This window comes from Carassius auratus, unplaced genomic scaffold (genome assembly GCF_003368295.1).
Source record: "Carassius auratus strain Wakin unplaced genomic scaffold, ASM336829v1 scaf_tig00008860, whole genome shotgun sequence".
In the NCBI taxonomy this organism is placed as follows: domain Eukaryota; kingdom Metazoa; phylum Chordata; class Actinopteri; order Cypriniformes; family Cyprinidae; genus Carassius; species Carassius auratus.
Window position 1 is genome coordinate 14,533 of NW_020523981.1, and position 7,313 is coordinate 21,845.

Sequence of the window (7,313 nt, forward strand, 5' to 3'; positions counted from 1 at the left end):
CTGAGATGACCACCCTGCAGTCCAGATCTTTTTTGTCGCATCATAAAGAGGAAGACCTAATTGAGCAACTAGAAGCCTGTATTAGACAAGAATGGGACAACATTCCTATTCCTAAACTTGACCAACTTGTCTTCAGTCCCCAGACGTTTGCAGACCGTTATAAAAAGAAGAGGGGATGTCACACAGTGGTAAACATGGCCTTGTCCCAACTTGAGATGTGTTGATGCCATGACATTTAAAATCAACTTATTTTTCCCTTAAAATGATACCTTTTCTCAGTTTAAACATTTGATATGTCATCTATGTTGTATTCTGTTTTTATTCACAATGTCACAATTTTTTTGGAATCGGGTTTTATATTTAGGCCTAATACGACATTCTGTGTAAATGGTTAATAAAAATGATTTGTGATAGAAAATGACACTGATAGAATAATTTCTGGTGAGTGCAGGTTTGAAGTAAATTAATTTCATTTTTCAGATTTCAAAATTAAATAAAAAAAAAAAGATGTGGATGAAACCCTGATTTTATGCTTCACAAAAACGACAGTCTTCTTTAGGCTATTCATTTATTTTAGGTGAGAATTAAGAATAAAAAAATTCTGCTGGCAGAATTTGGAAGAATACAAATAATTAAAGCACAAATATTTGCATTTATCTTAAAGTAATTAGTTATTTTCCTACATAGCTGCTAAATATACATTTTCACTTGCTGCCTTTCCAACCTAAGGAAATAGGCAGCAGAACTCTGCTCACTTGTTGCCAATTCAGACGAGATCTGATAAATCCATGGATTTACAGTAGGCCTACTAAGTGTATAGTTACTTCAACCCTGATACTACATCAATAATTTGATAACTGAAGAACAGCACACAGCAGTAGATAAGCTGATGCTAGTTTAGAGATAACACAAGGAATAAATTAATTTGTTTTATTTGTACAGATTGCAATGTAACTGTAAAATAATGTCAATATTTAACTTCGTAGTTCTGTGAATACAGTATTTGTTTACATGTGCACTAAAACTGTTTGTAAGTGTGTGTTGCTACTAGAACTTACATTTCAAAGTGCATCTGTGCAATAAAGGTGTTCTATTCTATAAATTCAGTATAATAAAAGGATGTAATATATTTAACTGATACAGTAATTGTAAAATACTATAACAAACATTATTACAGTATGTCAACCATTACCTTTTTAATTACATTGTCACCTTTATTTATTTTTTTTAATTCTGCAAAGCTAAATATATATTACATGCAGTACATGCATCTTCAAGAAACATCTAACGCATCTCTTTCATCTTTGACCCTCGAACTCTAGCACTATATATTCTAATTATATTTTATCTCATTTTTATTTATTTATTCTAACTGTTAGTTTTTCATCCAACACTAGCTTTCTGTATTCTTTTTCAATTATTTCTATTTTTTTTTTTTTTTTTGTATTGTATTGTATGTGTGTATGTAGATAGATAAATAGATAGTATTTAATAATTAATGATCTACTTAAAATGCCCCACATACCAAAACAAGTGGTTAGACATTTAAACCATCTCTGATTTTTATTAGAGCGTGTTGTATTGTTATTGGACATACTGTAACTATGCCTGTGATCGTTAGAAAAAAACGTTTTCTTTATCCCCGCGAGGAATACGCGGAAGTAAGCGCAATTCCTTTGAAACTATCCACTGCGCATGCACAAAGCAAGCAGGACGGCACCGTGGGAAATAGTTAGACCTACTACAACAAATAAAGAACAATTGAGAAAACGTAAATTTGATCCATTATTTCGTTTTGGTTTCCTTGTTTATTATATTTCCTGTTTCGAGCTGAAAGCAATGAAACAAACGTCAGTTTTTCATATTTGGTTCATACAGAAAAACAGAAAAACAAAATATTGATTCGTTATTTCGTTTTTGGTTTGCCAGATTAAATGGAATAATTGAATGATCGGATGATACACGGACCTCTTGAGTCTTTCGTTTTCTGTTTTTTAATTAAAAACGGATTTGTAATGGACGGAAGATACCCTGATTCTGGGAGCAGGTGTAGATTTATTTCGTACCAACTAACATTTGGAAAATACGAACGCTTTAATGAATCCGAAAATTTATGCCAAAACCACTTTACACGCGATTTACACAAAAATTCGTTCTGCTCGTGTTTCATGAATGAGACCCAGTGTTTTTAACTAGTTGAATTGTTCATCTGGATGCAGTATTAGAGCAGTTGTTGTGCTGCTGTCTTGTTCTATAATTAAAGAAGCTGCAGTTTAAGATGCTCGTCCTGCTATTAACTCTATTATTCACTGAGAAACCACAGATAGACTTCAGTTAAAGGAAGTCAAACAAACAGCTCACCATTTTTGTTTCTTAGTATCAGCAAACATGAATTCTGGGTAGTGAGTGTGAGAATGACATCAGTAACACTTATATTCACCAAGAGACACGTGATGACATGTTCTGTGTGTTGAAAAAATAAATATATTCATTGTTTTATTGTTTTATATACAGATCTTTCAGAAACATCATCATCATCATCATCATCACCATCATCATCATCATCTTCTTCCTTCTCATCAGACAGAACTCCTCCGGTCACAGGTGTTTCTAAATCGTCTCCATCTAGTTTTACTCCAGCAGGTGCTGAAACACAAACATGATTCCTGCTGTAACTTGTGAGGAGCTCTGACACCCCCCAGTGGAAGAAAGGTTTCTAAACATAAAAAAATATTAGATTTTCAACTTGAAAATAAGTAATGTAATTTAATACATTGGATTTTGAAATAATAATAATAATAATAATAATACGGATGATCAAGTCATTCTTGTTTTGCTATTATGGAACTTGGGGCTGTGACAATAAATCAATGCATCAAGAATCGATAATTGATTTAGCATCGATTCTGAGTTTCTTCGAATGCATCGTGATTGTCTCTCGAATCGATTCTGATCTTAGTTTTTAACAGTAGATGGCACTGAATGCTTTAGAAACAGACGTCCTCTGCTTGCTTCTGATTCCTAACACACACCACTTGAATATAATCATTCATAAAGTTTGAAAAGATTGAAGCGAATTACAAGAGAGTTCACAGTCGGCTGTGTTTAAATTAATCATGTGTCACAAACGCATAAAAGTCCAGGTCTGATATCTAGCCTTCCACAATTACGCTTAGAACTGGAGTAATTTACAGCCAAGATGCACACAACACACCTGAACCTGACCCTTAACCTGAATGGGGTGGTGTTGGAGCAGTGGATAAGACACATGCCTTTGGTGTGAGAGACCTGGGTTCGAATCCAATGTGTCCCTGAGCAAGACACTTAACCTCTATTTGCTCCAGAGGCGTGTGATATATATAACAGTCACTTTGGATAAAAGCGTAAGTTAAATGTAAGAATGTAACTCAGGCATTACAGGTTGTCATTATTCACCACTGGTGTGTGTTCACATATGCAGTAATATGTCTCCTTGTGTGGTCTACAATATAAAGAGAATAAGTAGATTGGCTCAGTAATATTACTCCAAAGACATAAACTGCTAGCATATTTTCAAATTAAATTCTAAGGTTAAATATTATACAAGAAACAAACTACTGTATATAAACAACAATGGAATATTATAGCACCACCTAGTGATTAGAAATAGCAGACACTTTCAGAATCAAAACAGCTTATGAGGTAATTTACATAAACTGAAAGTATAAACATCATGTACATGAACTTCAAACAAAGTGCTATTCAGTTTCTAATATGGCAGTAAAATACAGGCACATAGGAAATATGACCTACACATTCATAATGAACTGTTTTATTTAGATAAACTGATCAATTCAGAACTTCACTGAAAAGCTACTAAGTCACAGCAAAAACAACATAAGAAATATAAGATAATATTAAGAATTAAACAAAATAATACGACAATTCAGCTGCATAATTTATTCATGGTGCAATGCATGCATGCTGGGAGTTTTGTACTATGCTAGTACCCAGCATGCATTGCAGCAAGGTACATTTGATTGTCACCATTGTTGAGATTCATGTGCTGACTGTTGATGTCTATGTGATTTATGGCTCAGATAAAGTCCATTTCTGGTTAATTTATTTACTCTTGGCTGACATGTGGCAATGCTACGGCCTGCTTGTGGCTCAAATCTGGCAAACAGGAGCGGTCCGTCCAAGTGTCATCATTCCACGCTGCATGTGGGCCAGATTATCTTTCCACGGGTGCCAGATGTGGGCCAGATCTAGTGGTGGAAATTATGATTCTTTCTAGTGATTCGTTCATTTTCAGTTCGTTCACCAAAATGATTCGTTCAGAATCGTTCACTGATTCGTTCAGTGACCATTTCTTCGTATTACACAAAATAAGCCAGCAGATGGCAAAAAAAGTGTATTATGTTGTTATGTCTTAAGTCAACGAACGTATTCAGTTGTTGCAAAAACTGATCTGGCTTTATTAAAATGTGTGTATAATCGCATTCAATATATAAAGTCTAATTAAGTTGTTCAGATGAACAAAGCACAAGGTTTTCTTGCCTAAATAGCATTTTAATTGTTTGGTCAGACAGTTTGTATATTATATATTCACATTCATCAATCGTGGATTAAACGTGGAGTTGCTAAATATCAAAACAAGCGTATGTGCACAGTACAGTACCTATAACTGCGCTTTGCATTTTTGCGAGATTGACATGCTCAATGGCAGACTGACCCGGTTTACTATCATTCATTTCGTTCACGAACGAGATAAGCTATGTACCAGTTCATTTCATTCACGAACGACATGTATCCGTTCATTCAGCTCGTTCACGAATGACATGTGTGCCAGTTCAGTCATTTCATTCACGAACGAGATTTACTAAATCATTCAACTCGTGCACGAACGACATGTGCTTTGCCGATTGAGAAACGTGATTGGTAAACGGTTTGCCAGAATATACCCTGACCATCAGGTCAGTAATTTCATTCACGAACGAGATGTATCATTCAACTCGTGCACGAACGACATGTGTGCCAGTTCAGTCATTTCATTCACGAACGATATGTATCAGCTCATTCAACTCATTCACGAACGACATGGGTACCAGTTCAGTCATTTCGTTCACGAACGATAAGATCTCTAGATCTAGTTCAGACTCATATGAAACGCGTTCATTGAAGGGCGTATTCGTTCACTACATTCAACAAATCAAATACTCTGTCACATCTCATACTCGAAGGCTATTGGCTCGAGGTTGAGTAATTCTTTGACGGGATGAAACAGTTGTTCACTGTTGTTACCCGGTTCACTGAGCTGCGCATGCGCTGCTTATAGCGCCGCGCTGCTGTGGAGGGAGGAACTACACTGAACGAGAAATATGAGTCAGTGGATTACGTGAACGAGAACGATTCGTTCACCTAAAAGATTCGTTCAAAAAGAACGATTCGTTCACGAACGACACATCACTAGCCAGATCTGGGCCGACACAATGTTGCTATGTGGCATAAATGGACGTGTCTTTCAGGCCATTAAGACTTTTCTAAGACTTATTGTAACTAGATGGGTCACTCTATTTCTATCCTCAAAACCAAAATATTGTGGTATACTGTAGAATCTCAGGTCACAGTATCTTTAAACAGAGAAGGGTTAGAGTGATCCTTTGCTCAGAAAGTCTGCACATTAGCTACACATTAGCATAACTGAGTTTAAGACAAGAACATTGTTAACAGAGCTTGTGTGATTGTTCAACGTGAACGTGAACCTGATCTGATATTTAGCTCAGAGTGATCAGACTGATTGATCTGATTGTTTATCTCCTGTTTTCAGGCTCTTCTCTGATCTCTGTGTCTCTGGTCCTGGTTCTTCTGGTTCTGATCATCATTGGTCTCTTATTACTGTTTCTCTATAAGAAGCATCAGTCTCGAGGTAAAACTCCTTCTTAATCTCTTTAGATGGAGAAACTACATTATACTGAGTTTAAAATGCAAAGATTTATCTGTTTTCCCACTTTGAGTCTGTCGCCACCTGCAGGCAGCAAAGAGACATGAGCAAAATACAGATATTTGATGATGTGTGGAAACATTTCCATTATACACCAGAATTAAAATGTGATATAATGTCATTAATTAAGACTCTTGTATTGGCAGGCGGTGATTCGTCATCTCGGACTGAAGCAGAAACACTTGAAGCAGTCAGTCCAGTTACTGTATAAAATAAGATGTTGATTTTTATTCATATTGAAAATAAATTCTAATGCGTCCATCATGAAGATATTCAAAGTTGTAAATAATTGATCTGTCTCTCCTCAGGTTTCTCACACTGGATGTGATTATGATGAGATTAAAGACACTCACAGACAATTACCCACAAACCCCTCTGATTCATCGAACACTGTTTATGCGACTGCTCAATTACCCACAAACCTCTCTGATTCATCAGTTTACTCTACAGTTCAGGAAGCCACTGGTGACTCTCAGATCTTCATCACATCTGCTGAGGATCTGAATTATACCGTGGTTAATTTCCAGAAGAAAGCAGACTGTCCTGACAGAGTCAGATTGGGGAATAATCAGGATTACAGTGAATACACTGCTGTCAATCCTCTCACTGTCTGAAGAGACACAGCAGACAATCTCAATGAGATGAAGACTTTGATTCTGGGTTTAAGCCTCTATGATTGGTATATGTGTTATTTACGTGGCTCTCTTCTGCTCTGTATTTAGGACTTGTAAGTCAGATGTGAAGGATGTTTAAATGACAGTGCAGTGTTTATTTTTCTGCAAATGACACTGAAATAAATGATCAGAAACCCTGGAGTTTTCGGTCAGATTTTGATGTAAATAAGTATTAAAATGTTTCAGAACAGAAGTGTAAAATTAAAGCAGAATACGCAGCAGTGCTCAGTTAGTTTGATTAATGTCAAACTACACACCTGGCCACTCATGGTTCTTGTAAAACATTTTTATTACGTCTCAGAGTTAAAAAGCTGACAAACTTTAACACATGCTTCAACTATTGTTCTTTACTGAGTGCTTATTTAAAAAAAAATGATAAAAACTTATAATTTAATAAACCAAGATGAAGAACTGATATTGTATGCAAATATGATATGAATGGACTATGGAAAGATAAAATGATTTAAAACGAGGTGAAGTGTGAGAGGGAGGGGGAGATATTTTGATAAAATGAATAATTAATAATAAATTATAATAAATGCTGTAATTTAAAAAAATAAAAAAGGTTACACTTTATTTTGATAACCTGTTTTAGACATTCTACTAACTGTAAGTAACTTTGTACATATCAACAAACTCTCATTAGAGTATTAGTA

General features: G+C 35.4%; 1 long non-coding RNA gene across 2 annotated transcripts; it reads left to right on the forward strand.

The window, feature by feature from the left end:
• Positions 1-2,510: 2,510 nt before the first annotated feature.
• Positions 2,511-7,069, forward strand: LOC113072342 (uncharacterized). 2 transcript variants are annotated; one of them, XR_003280284.1, is made up of 4 exons: positions 2,511-2,604; positions 5,810-5,908; positions 6,130-6,173; positions 6,292-7,069. It is a non-coding gene; the product is annotated as an uncharacterized LOC113072342 (long non-coding RNA). The 2 variants fall into 2 exon arrangements; XR_003280283.1 differs by lacking the exon at positions 2,511-2,604 and having other exon boundaries at positions 5,524-5,908.
• Positions 7,070-7,313: the final 244 nt, after the last annotated feature.